Consider the following 25,609-nt stretch of genomic DNA (forward strand, 5'->3'; position numbering starts at 1 on the left):
ATTTGGGATTAAATATGTGTTTTTACAAGTAAATCTTAATTTCAGTATAGCAAAGGACACCTGGTCCTCTTGTGTTGTTACGGGGTCCCTGGAATCTGTCAATCGGGCTGATATTTCCTCCTGGCACTGGCTCTCTACTTTCTGTCCCACTAGGCTCTTTGTCACTGGAGGAGATGGTACGGTGTTAATTTCCAACGTAGCCAAAGCCGGCCTTCCTTGGGTGTCGTCTATTGAGATGGACTCTGTGGATGTATTTAGAGTCTTTTTAAGGGTTTGCAGAATATAGGTGTGATTTTTAAAGTGGGTCCTTGTGTCTGGGATAATACTTTTGATGATTTTTTCTTTGGAAGGAAGATCGATGCTCACTTTAAATGTTTCCCTCCATTGATTGGCATTGTCACTGCTTTAGGAGGTGGATTTAAATCCTTATTAGGGCTGTCAGGTGTTGGGTCTGTTTGTATTGCTATGGTTAGTGAGGTCATTCCTAGTTCCTTGTTCACTAATAAATGCTTCTCCTTTGAGGCCCTTCTTTTGTCCTGTTTTAACTTTTGCTGCCCCATTTGACTGTCTGTAGATGTTGAGCTATCTTTTCCTTTCTTCTCTTGGATTTTGGGCTTTGCCACGGGATTGGTTAAGGCGTTAATGAATTTATTGGTCTGGCTGCTCCCAGGATTTTCCATCCTCCTGTTTTTTGGCTTTTTCCCTTTAGGGATGGGATACTCTGATGATCTGTGCTTTCACCCCGCTTCTTTCTTCTCAATCTTCGCCTGTGCGTATAGGTTTGCTGCAAACAATCCTTCCATTCTTCCGTCTCTACTTTCTCTCTGGACTCTCGTTGAGTAGATGATTCCTCTAATACAGAGGGTGCCCTCTCAGGAATAGCATCCACCATCTGCGCCAGACGGCAGAATTCCTCTAAGATGGATTGAGAAAGAGGGGTGTCCTCGAGCGTGGAAGGATAATCAATTGTCTTGGGCAAAAGACAGATGTTAGCCTCGGGGGAAGTTCCTGTTGATTGTGTTTCCCGAAAAAGAATTTTCTTTTGTTGAATAGAATCCAGAAATAAATGGTTAAGTTCTTTCCCTTCCATTTTTAGATCTCTTAATGCATCTTTCAGGTACTGTGTCTCTTCTTTTTGTAGTGCCATAGCTTGTGTAATGGCCTGTAGTGTTGGAGAGACTGTGTTGTTAATTACATTTCTCAAGGCTACTATTGATGAATCAAACTGGTCTATGTCTTTAGACATTTCCATTAGGATGCCTGTGTGTATCTGTACATCACCTTTAATATTTTCAAAAACATTTTAATAAGAGAATTTAAGACAGAATGTAGGCTGACCATTGTCGCTTCACTCACGTAAAAATGTTCTCATCTCCCTAGGTGAGGGGAGGGAATCTGTGTCCGCTTGTCGGCCGGGGGCTTTGGTAGGAAGTAGATTACTTCTCGGTTGTTCTGTCATATTTTGTCATATTTTGACTTAACTTGGGCACATGAGTGCTGTTTGGGGAGATTGGTGATAACATCAGCCCAGAGAGAAGGTCTGAGACTAGAGGTACTTGAACATTTTCTTCATTTCCATTGTTGTTCCTCTGTCTGATTATCAGGCTTGATTGTAAGTTTGGTGGAAAATTGGTCAGACTCCCATGCCTCTGTCTCGTGAAGTAATGGTTTATTGTTCCCTTCATGTTTGTCGCTGTGAGAGTAAAGTCCTTGATTCCTCCTCTCTGGCGGTCCAGAATAGACGCCTCTTCCCCTGAGCCTGTTTCAAATGTACGATCATTGTCCACATTATGCATTTGCGCTCGGGTTACAATGGCTTTACCAGTCGGGTCACTGTGTTGAATGTGTGGCCGTTGCTGGGACTCCAACACTCTAGATGTGCCAGCAAACGAGTCCTCCCATCCACTTCTCAGGTTATATCTTGACGGCATGTTTTGTTTGGATTGCAAATAGTTGCTGGCTGTCCTTAGTGGGGATGGATATTGCAATAATGACATTTCGCTGCATTCAGCTGTCAACAGGTTGTAGCTGGGGCTGCCTTGTATATCGTGCAAATGATTCCTGATTATTCACCCGATAGGCGCCACACCAGGCCGCTACGTATTACTTCCAGAATTATTGGTTCCCGCTATCATCTATAATCACAAAGATTGCTGGTGGAATCCTTTAGTGCTTGGGAGGGGCTCTGGGTCACTGTTTGGCCACACAGGAGGGCTGATCTTTGTATTTTAGAAAATAAAGCAGAAAAAAAACGGATCGGGTCAAAGGGTTTTATCCCAGCAGTCTCCGATCGGAATGTTCCACTCAATATTGGACAGAGCAGAAAGGTGATCCAAATATTTTCGAGATTAGGGTGAGGAAGAAAACGGATTGGATCAAAGGGATTTTATCCCAGCAGTCTCTGGTCTGTGCGTCCGCCACCAGTAATAAGAATGTTTATATTGCTTAAGTTGCCAGTGTATGGACAGTGCCGGGCGCAGTGTGCCTTTTTTATGGGCGTTTACCAACTGATGAATATGTCCCACGTTGAATGAAGTGCTGCTTGTCAGCTGGAACGTCGCTTTTAATCTGATCCTTCGGAGTTGCTAAAATGCCTCTCTGGGGGATTTGTTTGGGAGCTTAATTACTTGGGGACTTGTCAGCAGTTTCTCTAACTTATTTCCGGTGCGGGAACAGCCGCGCCGCGGAGCCCCGCAGAGCCCAATGACCAAAAGACTCTGCGTCTGACTCCGTGGCCACTCTGTGGTAAACTGCAGTCTTTATAGATAAACAGAGAGAGAGGACTGGATACTGAAGACTCTCTCTAGCCACTGCTATCAGGTCAGGCAAAACACTCTGCGTCTGAATCCATGGCCACTCCACGGTAAACTGCAGTCTTTATAGATAAACAAAGAGAGAGGACTGGATACTTAAGACTCTCTATAGCCACTGCTCCGCTGCACTGCTATTAGGTTAGACAAAAGACCCTGCGTCTGACTCTGCGGCCTCTCTGCAGTAAACTGCAATCTTTATAGGTAAACAAAGAGAGAGGACAGGATAATGAAGACTCTCTCGAGCCACTGCTCCCCTCCACTGCTATCAGGTCAGACAAAAAACTCTGCGTCTGACTCCGCGCAAAAATGGTTATTAGTTTGAATTTTTGATTGGTTGACGGTACTGTTGTGGTAATCCACAGCTATGCAGCAGCCACTCTGTGTGCAGCATTTTTTGTCGCGGGTAAATGTGACACAGTTTTGCAGCCATGGCTATATCATGGCAAATGGGACACTGTTTATTTGTACTCGCGTCTATTCAAAAAGCACGTGTGTAGGTGAGTCATTACTATTCTGCAATTTATTATTTGTGGCTGGAACTGCAGGTTTATTTAAATCTGCGTCTATAAACATACATTGTGTGAGCGATAATCATATTTGATGTAGATAATACAGTAAATAATTTTATTTGTTTGTGGTATTTTATGTACTTCGTTGTTCACTTATTTAATTTGAAGGTTTGATGGCCACTTTAGTTTGATTTTGGGCTTGCAGAAAAATGCATGTGTAGCCACGGATACAAAGGAATGTCTGTCGCTGTGTCAAATAGTCGCGGCTATGAAAGAGGCTGAGTGGGGAAAAATAGATTTCTGTGAGGTTCATTGTTTGTTTTTGGTTGATGTTACTGTTCTATTTGTTTAGCTCTTTGTGATTGGTTGTTGTGGAAATGTGTCATCCATTTTAGTAGGTTTATTGGTATATAGTCCTCTTTTTTTGGTATTCATTTCGGAAAGTATAAAAGCCACAATTTTCTGCACTTGTATGCTTTTGATTTCAGGACTCGCACTGTGCACATGGCAAGGGTGTGGCTGATGTCAAAGTAAGTGTTAATAAATATTGACATGTTTGGCATTTTATTTGTAGTATTGTGCGTGTTAGTTATATTAAATACTGCTTTCAGATTGTGTTTACAATCTTTTTTTCATCTGCTCTGATTGTGTCGCAAGCATTTTTTTATGATTCTTTTTTTACTTTCACTAACATGGACCTACAAAATTAGATTTGTCATTCAATGGCATTTACATGTGGGAATTTCGTTTTTGCATTCATGTTAGTGGGGTTAAATATTTATTGGATTGTATTTGTTGTAATTTTAATTCCGTTTAGGCTATGCAATACTCTTAGCTGTTTTGAGTTTTCTGTGAGGTAGTACAATTGATGGTGTTTTGTAAGTTCATTTTAGTCATTTTTATTTGTGTAGTGTGTTTTAGCTGTATCGTTCTCATCATCCCATACTTTTCTCATTTTGACTGTAGAACTCACGCTGTGCAGTTCATGTTACCTGTGATAACATATGACTGGCATTATTCAGTTGTTTGTCAATGTTTTTTTGAACATTTTATTTGATAATATGTTGCTAACAGGGCCCTTTTATTTATGTATTTCTTACTGTATTTGTTTACAATGAAGTGGTCCTGCTGTATATGTAGAAAATGGGTGGAAATAATTGTTGGAAGTTGTTTGTTAGGAAAGAAACTGTATGTCAGTGATGTGCATGGTATAGAATCATTAAGTTTACTTCCTGCAATGCTTTTATAATCACTTATGGTGTGCGCTTAAGTGCTTTTTGCGTTTATATGAACATGTGATTGTTTTAAAAAGATTTGCTTTGCTGTTGTGGGGTGATTTGAAAATGTGTATGCTTTAAAAAAAGATTTGGTTTGTTGAAGTGTGTTACTGTGTGGTTATCTATAAGACAAAATGCATTGGGCCTCATTACGAGTGTGCTGGTATGGTTACAACGGTGCTGGTAAGCTTACCAGCACCGTTGTTACCGGACCGGCACACTGCGAGTCTACGGGCGGCTGACATCCCGCTTGCCAGGCCTGACCTGGCGGGCGGGACTACAGCTGTCCACAGACTTTCTGGTAAGCACCAGCACCATTATTACTCAAATGGGAATGGGAATTGGGATGAGGGAAGCGCCAGCACCGTTAATAACGGTGCTGGTGCTTCCCTCATCCCAATTCCCATTTGAGTCCTATGTGACTCAAATGGGAATGGGGATTTCCATTTTTCTGGTGCCTGACTTCCAAGAACACCAGGGTCGTAATACCCCGGTTTTTCCGTGGAGCCAGGTCCTGGAAAAAAGCACGAGTCAGGCGACAGCCTGCCAGTTTTACCGGCACAGCTACCGCTGGACTCGTAATGAGGCCCATTGTATTCATTTGTTTGTTTTTTGAAGCCTAGTGTTTAATTTCATAAACATATATGTGTGATTGGTTTTATTTTTAAATATATAGTCATGAAGAATATAGGATTGGTATTATTTGTGCAAAATGCTATTATGTAAAATAGAAATGGAATGTATGTTCTGGTGAAAATTGTCCTAATATGTGCAGGTGCAGTATGTGCTTAACAATCCAATTTTAGTACACAAATTAGAGGTTGTAACATTTTGGAATGGTTTATTAGATGTTTCCATGTGCAACAATTTTAAATAGGGATTTTTTAATGTTTTGTTACTCTACTGCTACTTGATGCAGAAATAGTGGCAGCTGTGAATGCCAGTTTACCTGGACACACTAGCACTTCCATGGAGTTAAGGTGACGATTTTGCATGTTCATAGTTACAGGTCCGACCAACGTGAGGGCTTTAATAAAGACTGTGGGGCATTATCTGATGCAGGAATGCCTCCTAGGCTTTTGGCGTATTGCTAGTAGGACTGTGGTTCATTACACTCTAATAGTAATAGTGACTTTATTTGGTTGGAGAATTGCAGCAGTAGTGATGATGCTTTTTTACAGTACATTCCTGTGAGCAGATTATAGGTCATGCTTTAAAAGGGAGGAGCAGGATGGTTAGTGCACATTGTGTGAGAAAACAGTAAGACATGGCCCTCGTAATGTTCTGTTACAAATATCTGCAGCATTGGAACACTCTATTTGAAGTGTTATTAGACTTTGCAGAGACGTTCAGAGAGGTGGCTTCATTTTTTGTGGCTTTGGGCCTCATTCCGACCCTGGCTCAAAGTGGTTAACGGCGCCGTAAATGGCTGCGGCGCCGTTAACCACTTAGCGCCTTACTATGAGGTCCCTTAGCGGGACCCGACCTGAACGGCTGGTCTGGACCAGCCGTTAAAGTAGGGACCCTCAAAGGGACCTCACAGGCAATTACAGTACCGCAATATGCGGTACCATAATTGCCGCCTTCCCCATTCACATTGAGCCCTATGGGGCAAAAATGGGAAGGGGGAAGGGCCATGGGGAAATGGGGAAATACCGCACGCCAACATTGGAATGGGGCGGTATTTCCCCATTTCCCCATGGCGGACTTGTTACAACACCAGCACCAACCATGGTGCTAATAGCGCCATGGTTTAGCACCGATGTTGTAATGAGGGCCATTGTCTTTTTAGAGTTGTCATTTTTGTTGTTCTAGATATTCGTCACCAGGTGGACATTTGAATATTTCTACCATTGTGCTAGAAAGCACTAAGATGTGGACCTTCTAATGTTCCGTCAGAAAACCTGGGAACATCAATGATGATAAATCATCTGGTATGGGTCATCTGGGATGATGTGGGTGATGCGCTTTGGAAATTCTGCGTGATGATCTGGGACATACTGGGCAGCAGCCTTTTGGGCTTATATGTGGTCTTATATTTTCACTTTAGCTGCGAGCGGTGGTTGTGCATAATGAACCACCACCCATTAAAGGTGCTGCTAGCAACATCCAGAGTCTTCAAACACTGGTAGCACTGGAACACTCTACTTGAAGAGTTATAAGAAATTCTGGAGAGGTTCTGAGAGGAGGCTTTTCATGAAGTGTCTACTGATGTCTTGCTCCAATCTCCACCAGTACCACTTGGATGAGCGAGAGGCCTTCCCAGGATCTTTTCTTTCCGTTGCAATGTATCTGCCGGAAGTCTTCATCCACTTCATCCCAGAGTACTTATAGTATCTTTATTCGGTTTAAGACACTCCAGCATTTTGCAACTGAAAAAAGGAAAACAAAAAAGATGTTCACCACGGAATGGGATATGAAGTCCACTCACCCTTTCAATGGTGGCCATTTAAAACAGTAAAAAGAAAAGCTAAACAAAGAAGATGACCATCATTGGCATGGTGAAATGAACTACATATATCTTCTCCCTTTCCATGATGACCATTGAAAAGAAAGGAAATAGCTGCTATAGAAATGGAGAAGGGAGCACATGTAGTCCTTTCTCTCTTTCTAAAGCAGCCACTCACAGAACAAACACCAAGGGATGTAGTGGTGACCAGTGCCTTGTCTGGAAGCTAAGGACTCGGGGAAGGTTAATCAGATTATCTGTAACAATACAATTATCTCTTGTCAGGTACTAATTGTTCTTTAAACTGTCTACTTGGATAACATTAGAAAAATGAACACATTCAAGATATAGTGGAAATGCAAATCTTTTACATGATCCGATTACCTGTTACAAACAGGCGTAAAGCCGTGTAGCTGCGTCAATGCAGTTTTCAAAGTGATTAGGCCTTTCCTTGACGTGGTTGCAGATGTGTTTTCTCATTAATTTAGTAGATGGTTAATAATTTAGGCACCAACTCATTGCGTTTGGGCATACCCGTGTCTACAAAAACACATTCTGTACTTTGTCTTGTGCTTTGTACTAGGTCATTTTTTGTTATTTTAGCTTGATTAGATTTATATATGCAGTAGTATTGTAAAGATTTATTTTAAGAAATATTGAGTGTAGGTTTTGTACACAGTTACGGTAACACTTTAATAACTTTCTATTAAATAACATTAACATTACATATAAATGTAAAAACTTTAAAAAGCTAAGCACATATGCAAATAAAGTTTATTATGTACAGGTTTATTTGGGGGAATGTGGTTGCAGAATATTTTTTTTATTTTACTTTGTAGACATGATACATCATTTTCATTAGCCCCATTGTCAATTATATATGGAATAACAAAACCCTTAAAATTCAAGTAAAACACTTTCGTTGCAGGTTTGTTAAGGTGAACAATACATTGTAACAAAACAATTGAAATTCAAGAAAAAAACATTAGTTGCAGGGATGTGAAGGTGAGAGCTTAATGCAACAAAACGCCTGAAATTCAGCTAAAGGACCCTTAACTTTGCGCACCCTGTTGCGCAGCCTATGATGACAATTATCACAGATCACATTACTGATTGACATCACTAATCACATCACAACAGTAACTGCCATTTATTTTATTTATTTTTTATTTTTTGTATTACTTAAATTAAACCTTTAAAAATGTTCCACAATCTCCAACCATTCATATTCATTTTAAATAACGATCATGATGTATGATTTAAAAATCTTTTGTACATTATAAGTTGAGGGGAAGTATATTTCAACATCAGAGAGGGAATCAAGTTATTCATATGCAATTTTTCCTCCTAATTCCTTTTTCCTAACAATTTCATTACCCCATCATGGACATGGGCACACAATCGCTGCCCCCTAGTCTGGCCCGCCCCACGTGGCTTTTTTATTGATTAGTACTTTACTGCTACATGCTACCCCTCCAGTCTTTCAGGTTTAAAAATCTCAATAAGAGTCTAACTAGGGTAAAAACCCATGCTGGCTTTTCTTCTAGATGAGTCAAGTGCCACCATTCATCTGCCATCAAGGAGCCTACTTCCTCCAGCAACTAGACCAGGTGGATATCTCTCACATTTTTAAGCCCCACACAAGGAACAACTAGGTGCTTCAGAAACTCGAGTGGGTCCTTTTGTCCACAGAATCTACATGCCATGTCTAATTCATCAATTTGTTTTTGAGCTCTCAAGACCTCTTTTATGGGGAAGAGGTTTAGATGTACTCTCAAGCATTGTTCCCTGAATTTCATGCAGGGAAACTTAATCAAATATCTTGGGAGCATTCTCAAAGCTCTGCATTCTCTATCATAATTTCTCATCAATGCATAGGCGTTTCTTTTAGTCTGTGTCAGGATCCATTCAGTGTCATATACTTTTCTCTTTACTCTAGAGGGGTTTGTTAGGGGGATCGTCCACTGTAACATTTAGTTCATTGACACATTTGTCCTACCAGTAGTCCAATGGCCACTCTGCTTTTTTTATTTTCTACAGTCCCCAGTATTTTTAGTAGTGGGGTATCAGCTGTCATAGGCTTAAGGACTTCCACAAACTCACTGCGTACATGGAATGTAAACCTAGCTTGAAATGAATCAAGGCTAAGGGTGTCCCTTTTGGCAGTTTCAACATCCTCTTCCAAAATAGGCCCTCAAGGACATCCCACGATTGCCACAGGAGATCCAGAGCAGTATTCGCCCCATATGTCAAAATGTGAATGACCTTCATAGTGCAGAAGGTCAGGACAGGTATCATAAATAATTTTCCATATCCATTGTGAAGGACTAGGGCTTGGCATGCTAGGTTCTTTGCTTTGGATCTTAGACACTGGTACCAAGGAGTTTCAATTGCACTCTGCTTTATACTCTCTGTTTTTTCAAGGGCCTCTTTCCCCATCTGCCAATTAAAGCTGCTTCTAGCCACCTGCGCACCCGTGTTGATAATCATGACCCTTGATTTTTTGGGATTTAAACGCAATCTTTTTTTTTCATGTAGGTTTCCAAGTTAGCAAGTCTTCTTTCTAAACCTATAGGGGTTTTATCTAACAGAATCAAATCATCTGCGTATGAAACCCAAGGTATCGAGAAACCATTTTTCTTGGGAGGAAAGGCTCTCACCTTGGCTTGATGTTCGGCCAGGTCAGACGTAAAGAGGTTGAACAAAAAAGCTGCCAATGTGCACCCTTGTTTAAGTCCCCGATAAGTTTTAATTACTCTAGTCAGTGCCCCCTGGATGTTCATCTGTACTTGCATGGAGATTCCTGAGTAGAGTTCTATGATAAATTTCAACAAATCTCTTAGGCTGCCAAACATCCTCAGTTTTTCCCACAGTTTTTGTCTACAAATCTCATCAAATCTCATCAATACACCTGCTCCAGGTCCACGAATGCTACATATATTTTTATTTTTCCCCTTGTGGCCTGTAGCTTCAGGAGATTAATCAGGGGAAGGTTGACTGATGTCCCAACCCCCTTGATGAAACCCGTTTGACGGGGGTCTAGGATCTCTGCTTCCTCCGCCCATTTTGCAAGTTGGTCAAGTATCAGTGAAGCAAAGAGCTTTTCCAAAATGCCAATGAGGGCTATAGGGCGATAATTCCTCAGATTCGTCTTGTCTCCCTTCTTGAACATTGGCACAATAACTGCTCTCTTTCAGGGGGGCGGAACCCTCTTCTTACTCATTACCAGGTGGAAAGGCCTACAGGCAAATTCAGCCCATCATTTGCGATTTTCTCTCAAGATGCTGTTTGTAAGGAGGTACTCAGTTTTCCAATTAGGAACCGGATGTCACTTTTTTCAAATTTCCACGACCACGGATTGTCCCCCTTGGGGCCAGTATTAACGTCCCCTAAGAGATCAACAGGGCAGAGGGTTTTAAAATGTTCTACCCAAATATCTTCTGCTACTCCCACCATCTGCACTGCATCCTGTGTGTTACCCTGACCATTGATCAATTTCCAGGTTAATCGCGAGTTGTTCTTACTTAACGGTTTTAACATCATTTCTGACTCAAACTGATATCTTTGTTGTTTAAATGACACTCACCAGTTTTTATACTGTTGTCTTTTTTGTTTTAATTTTAGATCTCTACATACCCATGGGAGTTTCTCCAATGTTCTCATATCACGTCTGAAATGCTTCCTGGCCTCCACCAATTCCTTATTATAGCTGTATTTGTGGGAGTACTTCGGAGCTCTAGGAAAACATTTCTTCAACACAAATTGTGCTAATAAAGGAGCATACTTAAAATTGCAATACCCCTCAAAATGACCATGCCGTCATTGTTTAGTCAATCTCAGGACTTCTCCCGTGGAGATTATCAGTCTATTTCTACCCTCAGATGCAGACACCTTAATGTTAGTGGTTGGGGGACTTAAGACCGGTCCCTGTTCCAACATATTATCAGTAGAGTGTGATTGCTGGATTTCATTTTAGTGACTTCATTTGTTTCACAACATCTTACGTTTAAATCTCTGCAGAGTATTGTGTGGACAAAGATCCTTTCCACTCTTATTGAATCAATCAAATTTGTAATACATGAAAAAAATCGAATTCTTTCCTTTTAGCTGGGTTCCAATATACGTTCAAAAGCTCAACCAACCTGGGCCGCCCTCCTCACATAGCCCCAATTTCCAATGTCAGCATTTGGACCCAAGCATTAGGATTCTGATGTTCTAAGGCCCAAATCTTTGTCCATTTTGATTAATGAGAGTAGACCCGAATGGGGTCAGCCTTTTGGGCCTTTTATGGATGGATTTAGGAAGCTTGTAAAGACATGTTGTTGGTTCTCTTAGCCAGCACTCCTGGAAGGACAGAATTTCATGCGTCTTTAACTCTGGTTCTTTATTAGTGAACAAAGGAAGGAAGCCCATAGTGTTCCAACATCCTAATTTGAGATCCTCTCCACGTTGTATTACCTCACATTATGCATTATTTCCATGGGCGAGAGCCCCCAACAACCATGACCAATCCTCCACAGTCACTTTATCCGATGGTATGGCTTGCTGGTGGGCTACTCATCGGCACTCTTTTCTGGAAGTCGCAAAAGTCACAGTCAAAGTGTCCCGGTCTTTAGCCCACTCATTTATAGAAGATTCTTCCAAGATTGGGTTGGTGGTGCAGAGTAGGTGACTAAGTAAATTTATTTCATCCACCTTTTTTTTAATTAAGAATCTTGTCTTGAGGATAGGATGAATTCCCCCTCTCAAAGCAGTTCTACTTCCCTGCTTTGCCTTTTCATTCTCTTTTAGAATTAACCCAAAAGGTCTTAACAATTCTGCAGCTTCAAGAAGGATGTTTTTAGCCTATTTTGTTCTCAGGTGCAAAAGTACCCAGTCCATCCGCATCTCCTTAGCAAATTCCACCACCAAGATGTTGTCCAAAGATACAGCATGCAAGATTGGAATGTGGTGTAACAGGGTCAAAACCTTTCTTCGAATTAGAATTAGATTTTCTTTGGATTTGATCACACATTCCAAAGATCATTACTATACGTACATTTTTGGGGTCTCACCTTGGCCTGTTCACCAATATTCCTCGTCCCCATTTTTGACTTAGTTCCTTCCGTTTCCCTGTAGTTTTCATCTGTCAATCTTCTTTTTGCATCTATAGTGGGGTATTTGCCCCCCTCCCCTTTGACTGGCAAGCTTGAGTTTCCATTTGGTCTTCAGAAGCCACCATCTGGCAAGCTGAAATTTCCATTTGGTCTCCAACAGCAACCAAAAAGTCAATTTTCATAGGGCCTGCTGTTCTTCATTGATTGTTCCCACGGCGTACACTGAGAATTCCATGGTTGAGTTCTGTAGCTGCTTCTCACTTTCCACAGTTCATATACCCTGGACTTTTTGCCCTTTTACTTCCTCTTGCTCCCGTTCTTTTGGATGGTTTGTCATATTTTCTCCATTTAGGCACACTCCTAACTTATTATGGTGCGGTGTGGTAGATATCAAGTTTATAAAAAAGGTTTTTGCTGAATTGGATTTTAGGCCCTTTTGTGCAAGCTTATTCTTTTTCTTTTTTTTTGTTCCCGTATTTTTGAATTTTCTTCCATACTTCTCTTTTACACCTTTCCCAAAAATAATGAAGTTAGCCCTTGCAGGCAGTGTCTTTGACTGTTTCAATGGTTCGTTCATCTGAGCTTTCGGCCCAGGGAATGTTCACCCATCCCATTGTTCCACCGAGTGGGATTCCCCTTCTGAATGTCAACTCCTTTGATTGACAGTCAATTTCCGGCACACCTTTTCTGGGGATTGCCAGATCTATCCTTTTTTGTGATTGGTTACATTGGCCTCTAGTTCTTCATTCTGCAGGTATTCATCCAAGTGTATTGTTTCATAATTTCCTGATGTCGGCGCTGAGGTGCATTGGGCTTTATGCATCTAATTTTGCGGACATTTCTTCTCTGTCCTTGAAGTCTTAAGATTCAATTTGGAAGTCACTCTTGGGAGACCTTTTTGAAGGTTCTTAGTAGATGTAATAGTATAATCAAACAAGACCCATGACCATTTTTGCCAATCCACCGCAGCTTCCATAAGGGCCGTTTTGTCTACCAGCTTGCCCCTTGCCAGGTCGCATAGATGATTTTGCCATTGTGTCATTTTTTCAACTTCTTGATCCAGGCGAGGCTGGTCCATTGTGGTAAATGACTCCAACCTAATCAGCTTAGAATGAGTCATTGCTAAGAGCATAGCCTGGTCTTTGTGGTTTTCATTCATTGTCTCATATAATTTCATGTATTGTGCAACAGTGATAGATCTGGACGACATGATTTCATCCTGCAGTTGGGATGCAAGGTTATAAACTCCCATGTCTCTTACTGGGGAGATGTTTGATGAGAAAGCTGATTGATTTAAGGATGATGCAGTGGAGTTAGAGAATGAAAGGGTATGTTCTATTCTTTGAGGCTCATAGTCTTCTTCTCTGTAGGATGAGGCCAAATAGATTTGTTTTTTGTTGTTTGTGGGTGCCTCACTTTTACTAGCTCTCTTTAAGGACCCACTCCTTTCTCTCCAATGTGTTATTTGACCTCTCTCTTGTGACTCTGATTGTTCTGCTTCCAGGGCTCCAAATGGTAGTGTCTCCCTTCTCCTGTAATCACATTTGGTATAAGCAGCAGAGGGCGTCGATACTGCTGGACTGTAGATGCCTCTTTGTGCTTTTCGATCCAGGTTGTCTTGAACAGCTGCAATATCTTTAGATAGTTGTAGAATCAGCGAGGACTTGGTGGGTCTGTCAATCTCATCTACTTCGGGTACTTCATTTGCCTTTTGACTCGAGTTTGCAGACCCCTTTCCTACATTGTGCAAGAGTTGTGAAACTCTAAAGTGTTTCGGTATAGACGCCAGTTCCCCACTTCTTTGTCTTCCATGTCCTGTCATAGGTCTTGTCGTGGGTCTTGTCGTAGGTCAGGGGTTGTAAAACTTCATGCTTATCTGCAGCTTTAGCACTGGGTTCTTGTTCCTGTTCCCAGATTTTACTCTCGCCCATGCAGTCCCTGTGAAGTTCTTGCATGGGTTGCTGTGGTTTCTCTGGTTCTCCTGCACTAGGATGTGCGTTGTTAGTTGCCAGGGAGAAGATTTCCTCTTTCACAAGCAGGATTTCATGGTCAGTTATATCTGCCTGATTTTGGTTTGACACTGTGTTGCACACAGCAGAGTTTAAGAGCTTGGTGCCCAGCTGGGTTCAAGACATAGCAACCTCCTTTAGTTTGGTTCCCATATCCTGTTTGGATTCAGACATCCAGCGCAAGGGGGCAGATCCTTGAAGTTTCAACTGGCTCTGTGTCCGAGAGCCCATCTGGATTACATACACTTTTCCCCTTCTTTCTCCTGTGGCTATGATCTTCTTATAGCTCTTATGTGCTCACTACCACTGTTTTTTTTGGATCCCAGGGAAGAAGAGACCGGCTCAAAGGCAAACGCCCACAGCCACCGGCCCTTCACTATGTCAATATTTCAGTATGTTAGGATTTTGTGTGCGACCTGCAGTGGGTTACCAGCAGTTTTGCAGGGGTTGTTGGGGTGTAGAAGGGCAGATGTTCACACCAGATGCCAGCACACTGTGCACCAGCACAGTCAAGCACCCTGCCCCCCTCGCTCCACCCATGTGCTGGGCCTCACAACCTTCCATTTTCACTGGTCCGCCTTATAGGTTATAGGCTTGTTTGTCACTGCTTGCACACTGATATCACTCCGTGTTGAGATGACTGGAATGGAAGTCGGGACAGTCGAGAGGCAGCACCTCTCTGACCTTGCAGCCCTCACAGCTCTGCATGGACTGCACAGACTGCAACTCACTCTCCAACTCCGCTTTGCTCCATGGTACGGGAGAGTTTCTGAAGTCAGGCTCCTCCTGGATTAGTGGACATAGACAAAACACTCAGGGTCCTCAGCCCCTCATCTGCACAGACTGCAACTCACTCTCCAACACTGCATTAACCAGCATTAAGCATGGCCTTTAGCCATGGTCAGTGTGCATGGCTAAATATATTTTAACACATTAATGGGTACTAAACATGGCCTTTAGTCATGGACACTGACTACAGTCTTCACCCATGTGCACTGTATATTTTAAAACACTAACAGACCACCACCCATAGACTTTGCCCTTCACCAGTGGCTACAGCTTTCAACATTGTCCACTGTATATTATATACACTGATCAGGCACTAGCTATGAACTTTAGCACAATACTGGGCATTGGCCGCAATCTGTGGCTGTTCCCACTATATATTCGATCATATAAGCAGTTTGTACATCTTTTGGCAATGTTGTATATTTTAAAATAATGAAATGCAACAAGCGATGGCCTTCGGATGTGCCCACCATGTATTATACAACACTAACCAGCCACTAGCTATTGCCTTCGGCTGTGTCCACTGTTTATTATATACACTAACGAGCCACTAGCCATGGGCTTCAACACAATACTAGCCGTTGGCAACGGCCTTTAGCTGTGCTGACTGTATATTCCAACATATTAATGGGCACAAGCTATGGCCTTTAGACATGGGCACTACTACAGCTTTCAACCTTTCCCACTGTATATTTTGAAACATTTTAACCATGCACATTGGTATTTTGGAAAACTATCATCCAACTAGCTATGGCCTTTGGCGCTGGTCAGTGACCCCAGACTTTGTTATGGCCAAGTCCAAGGCCTAAATTGTTATAAAGGTAATCAACGTTTTAATGGTCTAACATATAAATGATGTTAAGTTTAATTCGCTATTGATGTAATCAGTTATATACAATGTAATTAGTGTTGTCACCAGTGATGGCATCACTGATGTGATTTGTAATGTTATCAGTGTTCTCATGCAACATGTAATTAAGGATGTCATCAGTGATGAGATCTGTGATGCCATCATTATGGTCATAGTCTGTGCAACAGGGGGCATGAAGTTAAGGTGCCTTTAGCGGAATTTCAGGGGTTTTGTTGCATTAAGTTCTCACCTTAACGTCCCTTCAACTAAAGTTTTTCCTTGAATAATATATATAGAGAGACAACGCATGCGAAAGAGAGAGAGAGAAGAAAGGGAGAGGCTTATTATGTAGTGGAAAGCGATATAGAGAGAAAGTTCCAGAGACAGAAACATAGGTGAAAGGGCCTGAAAGAGAGAAAGAGTGAGATAGAGGAAGAGTGGTAATGGGCCCTATTCTTTAAATATTCCTGTGCCCGACTGTGCTGGTTAGGATTGACTTGTAGTCTTTTCTTCTTTCAAGGGCATTGGCTTTGTGTTCATTTTAAGTTGTTTAATGACACACAACTTCTCTTTTCTTGCCTTGCCAGCCTTTTGTTCACTGCCCAGCACAACAGAGCAGATTTCTCTTCTACATCCCTAAGGAGAGTATTTGTATTCTGTAAGGACAGTAATATTGTCCAGGGCATGGCATCTGAATTGTCTTCACTTCTAAAGCGCGAACAGTCCTTGGTTGTTCAGAAATGCACCTAATATAGAAAATCATTTACCACAGTGCTGACCTTGAGATGTCACTGTCAAACACAGCTGAAAAGAAATAGCCATGTATAACCTACAGGCTTTTAAAGAAAAACCAGAAAAAGAAGCTCAAAACTGACTGGATTGCTGAGGAATAAGCAGAAGCTGACTCAGCGATGACTCCACTCTCTGAAGCATTTTGGGCTGTTGAAACTGCCACATATGTGTTTTTAATTCAGCAATAAGCCCCGAGCAAGGGGGGCATTACCACTTCAGGTAATGCCTCATGTCCATATTTACAGGCCCCAGCAAAGCTCTGCAATGTTCTGAAACGCTCTGACATTTCACAACTGAAATAAAAATTGTCATAAAAATGGCGACTGGGAAGGAAAAACAAAGTCAGTTTTCCCTTTGCATGGCGGCCATTGAAAAAAGTAAACAAAATAAATGGCCGCCATGGAAAGGGAACACGGGAATACACTTAGTCCCTTCTCTCTTTCCATGGTGCCCATTAAAAAAAGTAAACAAAAAAATAGCCACTATGGAAAGGAAGAATGGACTATGTGTAGTCCCTTCTTCCTTTCTATGATGGCCTGTCGGAGATCGGCAGCGGACGCGCTGGGGACAGAAGTGGTCCCAGAGTGTCTGCTACCGAAATGGACTGAAAAGAAGGTAAGGGGGGAGTCGGGGAGGAAGACCACACTTACCTCACTCATTGGCTGAGAGGCTGCAACAACCTCCCCCCCTGCTGGGTACTAATACCTCATAAAACTGTTTCTCCCTTAATACATTATTTACATTATGTTTCTTTTTTGTTTTTGTGTTTTGTTGCTTTGCTTCCCCTCTTATCAGTTGTGTCCTACCTACCTTGCCTCTCAATGGCAGAGCAAGGTTTTGATGCCGTGCGGGATGAAGGGGGTGAAGTGATCCTCAGGGGATACAGCGCCAGTCGGGTCAGAGAGTGGTCAGGCCACTACCATTCCTTACTTTATGCAGGTATAAACTGTGCATGGAATTAGGCTTCTGTTCAGGCAAACAATTGGAATTCGAAGTGGAGGCAGTAGAGTTAATCAATGGCACATGTGTAATGCACAGGTGGCCTGTTCTGACTTACATCATGATACATGTAAGTATAGGTTGCCTACCTAGAGCAGTGGGTCATGAGGGACAGCTCGAAGGCCAGTTCTTCTCCTCTGGCATCGTCCAAGCATGGAATAGGATGGCCAGTTGTAGTATGTTCCAACTTCCTAGAAGGAATTTCTACAGCAGAACACCTGCTGCACCAGTCACCAGAGAACCATGTTAGAGGCTATTAAAATGAACATGAGAGCCATCCTACAGTCAGGTTGATATTATGTTATTGCATGGATGTATGGGCCTTAAATGTCACAAAGGCAAGCGTGCAGAACCTATGGGTCTGTAAATACAGAGGGAGTAAGACAGGGGCTCAGGGGACAAAAGGCAATTGCCAGCTCTAGTACAGGGGGTAGGGAACTGCAACCTGCGGCTCTCTAGGTGTTTTGGACTGCAACTCCCATGGTCCCTCACTGTTGGCGATGCTGGAGCAACAAAGGTTGCAGACTCTGTCTTGCCCTGCTATATTTGTATATGTACAGGGGCTGTAACAGAAGCGGCTGGCACATGACCTCAAATCAGTGGCCCTAGAGTGTGATCGGATGCAAAGGCTGGAGAGGCAGGGTTTGCATTTGTACCAGGAAGCAGAAGCTCCAGTTACTGTGCAGAACGTCAAGGCATGCATCAAGCAAAGTGGTGCTCCCCTTTCCTCCTTTACAATGGAGTCATATCTGATTTTTTCAGGGCCCAAATTATTGATCCCTTCGTGCCTCTCTTCTGTTAGTCGCCTAGAATTGCTGTATGACGTCTGTCGGGAGAACACAATTGTTTCTAAGCACCGATCACGTGGGAGCTTGGACTCAAAATTAAGCTGTAGCAATTGGCCAGAAATGCCCATGGCAGACTGGGCCCAAGTTATTCACCTACTTTTGTATTTCTATATGACTGGCCTACTGAAGGTTTCTTTTGTAAATTGGATTATACTTAATATGACTTTATTTGTATACATAACCGGTTACCTGAGTGTCGTACAAGCGCAGCTCAGTGTACTGTTCGTGGTCTCCGGGACCCCCCAAGCTCGTCGTCGCATTGGCACAGGCATGTGGGGCAGGCTTGCAACTGAGGCTTTGATGATGCTGCTGCGGCCGTGGCTGGCTCTCGATGAATCTATCTCTGGCTGAAATGAATTAGTGTGTGGACTGTGCGCGCACACAACGTAATCAGGTTACTGCTTGTTTCTGGGCAGATTTGCTACACAATAGCTAATGTGGCCTGCCTGCCCGGCGTGTCTGTCACCTGTGAGTGGAGATGCGTTGACTGCAGCCATCCTCAGCGTGTTGCCTGGCCATTGCTGTCAGGGCACTGAGCTGAGGGAAGGCTCCAGATAGTTTGGGCCTGGGCTGGGCCTTGGGAAATCAAAACTAGTGACACAACAGCAGCACATCTCACATTCACTTCACAAGAACATTTACTAACACCACCAAAGCACACAGCTCTTAACATTTACCAACACCAGCACGCGAACAGTATCATCCAGGCCCTGACAAGGGCCGTCCACAGCAGGGTCGCTGTACAGGCTGCACACGTCGGACGGTGCACCCATTTTTTAAAAAAAATGCATTTCAATATTCATGGCGGATGCAGCGCTCGAGTGGAGGGCGCCGCACCAGCCCTGCGAGAGCCAACAGGGGGCGCACCGGGTAACAGGGTGGAGCCAGAAGGGGCCCCGCCCCCTATCCTCCCTGGCTCTGCCACTGTTGCCTATCTACATCCTGCAGAACACGTGATACACAAACAGTACTGCTCTACTGTATAAAATGCCAAGCCTAGTGCTGGCATTCCCCCCTGCCCCCCACCCCTCCTGTGAAGTTCTTTACTGAAGTTCTTCGCTTATAGCAAGCTATGGGCTCGCTATAAGCAATGAAGTTAAAATAAATAAATACAAGGATTAATTATGTCTTTTTTGGAGCAACACCTTTTATATTACCTTTGCCTAACATATAAATATACATATATTTTTTTTCAAAACAGATGCAGACACATCTTTTTATTTCCATTCCATCAACAAAAGGGGGCCGTTGTCTGTTTTGAAGATGGGAGAGAACAAGAAATCACGTTCTCAAAATGAATGTTGCACAGTGCCTACGCGCATTGTATGCCACTGGCGTAGACGCGATCATTGGGTACCTTCAGGGCAGTAGCTATACTTAAGAAATGTTATTCATTCGCAGCTCTTGTGTCTACTGGCCCATGCTTATCACGAAGCAAGTTACTACGAAGAAACAATTCCAACTGGGAGTAACTCCTTGCATTGCCTGCGCGGTCAGGGTAGGAGCTTTCTCCGCAGTAACTGAGGAGATAACAACCTCTCCTGCTGAGCCTTGGATTCCGCTTACACCTCTGACACTAGAGAAATGCTCTGGAAGAAGAAGCCTGGTGCGCATTTCCATAATGCGGGCCTCGTGCTTGTTTTCTGGCTGCAGGGAGCAGCGAGGAGCCCAAAACGTGGCTGTTAGCTGGCTCTGAAACTCGAGCTAGACAACGCATTCTGCCATAACCCCTGCAGCCGTCCATTTGCCTTTGCTCCCAAATATCTTTGCGCATGCACACAATGTTTTCACCCCCATGAATTGGCATGACACAAGATTTCAATTGGCAAAATTGGCCGCAGTTTTATTTCCATGACAACAGAAGTATTTGTACACAATAGTGACCTCATTCTGCGCGTGTGGCGTTTGCTTGCCGGATTTCCTTTGCTTCCCCCTATACTTGGTCTAGTAGGCCCCCAACTCCCCCGACCCATTGTACCTGTTCCTATCCTGCCCGTGCAGGGGTCCGTGGGTGGGGAGAGCGCCGTTTGTTTCCGGGGGGAAGCTGAGCCTTGTTTGTTCCTACCAGGCGCCCCCGCCGTTTAGGCCCAAGAGGCGCTGGTCCAGAAGAGCGAAGACCCATTCTGTTTCCTTCTGGCTCGTCCGGAGTCTATCATTTGTGCTTGGTTGCCCAAACACCGCCAACTTGTCATTTCTGACCTGGGTGCCCTGCGACAGCACAACCCGGGTGTCCTCCTCCTTGTATTTCGCGGGTGGGTGGGTGGAAACGAAATTCCTTGTCCGGTGGCGGCGACCGGGTCCCAGTGCCGGAGCGAGATGCCTGGTCCCTGGTCCCGCCTGCTTATATCCAGCAAGCCCCGCCCCCTTCCCTTTGTTTATTTTTCGCGGGCTTCCCGGCCCATTCAGCTTTGGCGCCGTTTCGCCCCCTTTGTCCTTTCCCCTTCCGGGTGAGGGCCTCCGCTCCCGGCGACATGACCCCGCAGGGGTTACCCTGCTGCCTCCTCCATTTTGCGGACGTTTTCCGTCGTCAGCTCCATTACCCGTCTTCCCATGGAAGCGGGCGAGACCTGCATTTATTTAGCAGAAAAAAAAGATCTACCACGACTGTGATATTCTTGTAATGACACCAAAGAAAACGTCTGGGATGTTCGTGAGGGATGCTGGGGGATGGGTGTTCTCAAGAACTCGGCCCACGCACCAAAAAAATAAATAAACTGTCCGATGTTTGTAAAGTACAATTTCTAACAATTCGTAAAAGAGACTGAGTAGGCCTGGTGGACGTGTCTTGGGTAAATGAGTGACAACTTAGACATTTTAAAGCATATTTGGTATGTAACTTGGGTTAAAGCTCCCAATAAAACTACCAACTGATCAAGCAATCCTCTAATTTATCAAAGTGATCCAACTGCCTCCCATCTTCCCAACCATGGCCTGCCATCTACTGGGCCAACAGTAGCAGTTTTTCAACTGATACAGTTTATGATGCTTCAAAATTGCAGACTGCCCGCTGACTTAACATGATTTTGAGAATAAGAATAATGGTGTCACCGTTTGTGTTCTGATATCCGTGATCTGAAAATCCTGAACACACACAACATACAACAAATAATGCAATGTTTCTGCTCTTTACATCATATATTCTGCACCTTCCTACCAAGCCCTCATCTCTCTGGCGCAAATGAAAGTGTGTGTTTTTGAAAATGTTCCTATCGTTTACCACGGGCATGGATCGTAAACCCTACATTGGGCTAATTTCAGAATATCTGATGCACCTTTCATTTCTTACTTGACCAATTGACACCCTCATACGATGTCCTTGAACGTTACTTTTGCTCGCGATTGGTCCAAATGTATCCGCAAGACCGAATCTGGAAGTGAGTCCACGGACCAGATCAGGCTATCAATATTCATTTTTGTCTAATTTTTGGGAATTAAAAAAAGAAATCACTGGACTGATTGACACCAAATTTGTAAAAGCAAGCTTTCAGGAGCAGACACCTGCTTCTTGGGCATGTTTCATGAAAATCCCTCCATTTGCTTGGGCTGTAGTCACAAGCAAAATTTTTCCCCATTAAATTCTATCCAGATTTCAAACATTTTAGGACATCCCCTATAAGTTATACTCCCCTTGATGAAACCGCAAACAAATCTTTCAAAATCATTCGGAGTCTTGTCTTTTTTTTATTTTTATTTAAATAAATCAAAGCATTAAGCCATCGAAAAGTACTCTTCCTAACGGAAAGCCAATTACAAGGTCGCTATCACCAACAATGTATATCACAGTTTCAGCGATAGGGGCCCTGTAGTTTAAGTTTTCTTTTCCATAGTAAGAGCAGTTTTGGGGCTACTTTTAATTTTGTTGATGTTTGACAAACCTATATGGAAAAGAAATAGAGACCCAGCTCTCAATTGTTTTGCAAAAATTGGTGCAATTTTGTACGGGGGGGGGCAAAGTTGTAGGGGACTCTAATGGGAAACACATTTTGTTTGTGGCTACAGCCTGAACTGCTGGATGGATTTTCACCAAACTTGCGTAAGGAGAATGTTCCAAAAACGTGATTTTGCAAATTTGATGGTTTTAAAAATATCCAAAACGTATGTGAAAAAATTAGTGATATATCGGTTTGGTTCGCAGACTCACATGTTGATTAGGTGTCCGTGGACGCGTCTGGTCCAAACCGGAAGCCAAGGACATCAGGTAAAGACGCTGATTGGTCATTTGGGAATTGTGAGGGGTGTCAAACTTTTGAAATGGATGTCATGTTCGATTCGAGAACTGCACCTGTAGTCCATCAATGTTGCGGTAAAAAAAAACTATTAAAAACACGACATTACACTTGTCTTATTAATTAAACAACATCTGGGGAGATAATGTTATGCTTCATGTCCTGGGTGTTAGCGTGAGCAGTGCATATTGGGGATGGGGGGTGAGTTATGGTTGCATAGATTACCAAATCTGTTGAATTTCTTTGGTTTTTCCATTTAATTTTGAAACCGTAAGAAAGATTTTAATATGAATGTAAGAGGTATTTATTAGAGAATCTTAATCATAACATCCTCTTAACAAAGTTTTTCATTGAATTTCAAAGATTTTTAGTGGAACAACTTAACCATAGCATCCCTTTAACACGGTTTTTCACTGATATACGTATATTCACTGAAACAACTGTGTTAAAGGGACGTTGTGGTTAAGTTGCACTGATAAAAACCTATGAAATTCAGGGAAAACTGTCTGTTAAAGGGATGTTATTGCTACAAGTAAAACAAAAAACAAACAAGGAATTTGCCATTTATGGTAAACTATGGAACCATAACTCACTCATGATTCATTACTGGTCCCAAGGCTTTTCATTTCTGGAACTCTGCCATTACGTAGATTGTGAATCAGATCCAGATTAGCTTTTTGGAAATTGCCTAACATGATATAAGGGCTATGAGTAGCTTAGTTTTGATATTGGGGAGCATGTGGGCAGGGTAAGAGATGATGATTTGTGATGGTTTGGGATCTGGGAATTATGTAGATTTGTTTTTTTTTCAAACATTTTTCAAAATTCTCGATCTGAATCTCAATTCGTTTGGGTTTGCAAAATAATAGAGTAATAGTTAACACATTTAATAGTTTGAGAGGTAGCTAGTTAAGGGAAGAGGACTATATTAAGTTCATTTAGGAACCAATCCCTGTTTCTATAAAAAGAAATGACAGGATTGCTTCCTTAATTAACCTTATATGTGTGTGAGGGGATTGTTATGGGGCTATTATTGTTTGGGGGGTGCTTGGACAATAGACGATTGAGTGGTACTGATGGATGTTTCCAATTACCTTTGTTTTCATTGGACAATCTTTTCATGTGACTTAATAGTGAAGATCTCAATGTGCTCTTCACATCAGCAGTAAATATCCTTCCATTATCCCAGCTCCCTCTTCCTTGTCCCAGTACCCAATAGAAATCCCTAGCAGTACCCCCACTCCCCTCTTCCCAGTATCCAATTAGTAATTCTACCTTTACCGTAACCTCCCTCTTCCAAGTACCCCAATAGTAATCCATGTCTTTGCCCCATCTCTCTTCCCTGTCCTAGTACCTTAATAGTAATCCATGCATTACTCCTGCATCCCTCTTCCTTGTCCCAATAGTAATCCATGACATTACCCCATTTCTCTCTTCCTCATCAGAGCCCCCCATTTCTCACACTACTTCTCTTATCACAGTACCCCACTACAACCTCCTCACTCTTCCTCATAACAGTCTCCCACTACTCCCAACACATCCTTTCTCTTCAAAGTCCCCCACAACTCCACCTCACTGTTCCTCATCACATTCCCCCACTACCCCACCTAACTCTTCCTCTTCACAGACCCACATTATCCCCACCTCACTCTTCCATGTCACAGTCCCCCACTACCGCACCCCACTCTTTCTCTTCACCGTCCCTTGCTAGTACTCTTCCTCTTGACAGTCCCCACTAACACCAGCTCACTTTTCCTCATCACAGTCCCCTACTTCCCACACTGCATTCTTGCAACTTACACTTCCTTGTACCCCATCTCACTCTTCTTTGTTGTAGCCTCCCACTACCCTACCTCACTCTTTCTCATCAGAGTTTGCCCCTACCACAATCTCACTCTTTTTCATCACAGTCCCCTAGTATACCATGCCACTCTTCCTCATCAAAGTGGCTCACTACCACCAATTCACTCTTCCTTGTCAAATCCCTTTCTACCACCACCCCACTCTTCGCCATCACAGTCCCCCACTGCCAGCACCTCATTCTTCCTCATTGTAATCCCCACAGTCCCCACTATCCCCACCTCACTCTTCCTCATCACAGTCCTGCACCACCACCAGATCAGTCTTCCTCATCACAGTCCCTGTATCCCCACCTCACTCTTCCTCATCACTACCCCTGCTACCACACCTCACTCTTCCTCATCACAGCCCCTCCAACCCCACTTCACTCTGCCTCATCACAGTCCACCACTACCCCACCTCCCTTTTCCTTGTTACATTTCCCCAATCCCAACACCCCACTCTTCATCAGCAGAGTCCCCCATTACCACTACCTCACTCTTCTTTGTTATAGTCCCTCACTACTCCCACTTCACTCTTTCTTATCACAGTCCCCTGCTACGCTATCTCATTCTTCCTCATCACATTCTCCCACAGTCTTCCTCATCACTGACAACCACTACCCCACCTCCCTCTTCCTCATTACAGTTCCTCACTACCACCACTTCACTATTTCCGATCACTGTCCTGCAGTACCCCACCTCACTCTTCATCACAGTTAACCAGTATCACCATCTCACTCTTTCTCATCATAGTCCCCAGTAACCAACCTCACTGTCCCTAGTCACAGTCCTGCACTACCTCAACTCACTCTTCAACATCATTTAGCCCTCCTGTTCTTCTCACTTGTCCCCTATCAACTTGGCTCTTTGGAATGCCTGCTCACTTAATAATAAATCCCACTCAGTCCTGGATATTTTTCTTCATTTGAACTTGCACTTTTTATGTATTACATAGAATTGGATTTCGTTGATTAATACAGCTATCCCTGCTTTTTTCCGCACTCATGTTACATCCCTTTTACACACTTTTTGCATACTGTTTCTAAACCTTATTTACTGATTTTTTTAAACTAGTTTATTGTCCCCCTGGCTTTGTGACCACATTTTTTGA

Source organism: Ambystoma mexicanum, chromosome 4q (assembly GCF_040938575.1).
Source record: "Ambystoma mexicanum isolate Mex_15411 chromosome 4q, UKY_AmexF1_1, whole genome shotgun sequence".
Classification (NCBI taxonomy): Eukaryota; Metazoa; Chordata; class Amphibia; order Caudata; family Ambystomatidae; genus Ambystoma; species Ambystoma mexicanum.